The sequence below is a fragment of the Rhagoletis pomonella genome, unplaced genomic scaffold, assembly GCF_013731165.1.
Source record: "Rhagoletis pomonella isolate Grant_MI unplaced genomic scaffold, Rhpom_1.0 Rhpom_scaffold_00014, whole genome shotgun sequence".
NCBI lineage: Eukaryota > Metazoa > Arthropoda > Insecta > Diptera > Tephritidae > Rhagoletis > Rhagoletis pomonella.
Window position 1 is genome coordinate 17,474,789 of NW_023458568.1, and position 1,031 is coordinate 17,475,819.

Sequence of the window (1,031 nt, forward strand, 5' to 3'; positions counted from 1 at the left end):
AGGTACAATTAACTGACGTGCTAGCATTCGTCTAGTGGCAACTGGAGTGAATGATGCCGAATGCCTCAGATTTCTAAGTATTCTATATACTTTGCTCACTACAGAGTTAATATGATCACAACAGCTAAGGTTAGAGTTGATAACAAACCCAAGTTAGTTATTTTGGTAACCAGTTTTAAGGATTGATTATTTAAATATAGCGAAGGGATACTGTCGATATTAAATTTCTTCTTGTAGACTGGTAATACATAAGACTTGGAGGGATTGAGACAAAGTCCGTTCTTAGTAGCCCAACGTAAAACAGAATCTAAGTCTTTGTTTAAATTTATGGCAATAACATCCTTATTTTCGAAGCGGCCGGAAAAATAAAGTTGAATGTCATCAGCATACGCATGCATGCTGGCATACCTGCAGGTCTGAAAAATATCATTTATAAATACACTAAATAATAAAGGACCCAAAATGGACCCTTGTGGAACGCCCTGCATCAAAGGCTTAGCGTGCGATACTGTCGGCCCAACTTGTTAGGATTATCCTTGACTGGTTGACGGATTTCCCAAAATCCTTTCGGTTCGTATCTCTGGATTGCTAAATAAACGCTCAAGATAACCGAGTTGCAGTACAATTAACTTTATTGTACAACAAACAATTTACAATACTCGATAATGCAATAAAAACATTTTACAAAACTCGTTAAAGCAATTACAACGCTTTACAAAACTTGCTAACACAATTTATATCTGTTTCACAACTTGCTTGTAGCTTGCGATTTTCGCGAAGAAAAGCCTTGAATGTCATAAATGAGCGCTCGACGTAAGTTGATACAAGTGGAGCCCAATTTAAATATGGAACGTTTGAAACGTTCATATTATCAGGAATAAGGGCGTTTTCCTCGCCCTTTACAATTTTATCCACATCCCTTATTGTCTCCAAGCCTACGTTAGCTGAGAAAACGGCTTTGAATTTTTCCAACACCAATTTGGCAGTCTTTCTCTCGAATACTCTAAGAGCCACCTCATCGGATGTTGTCA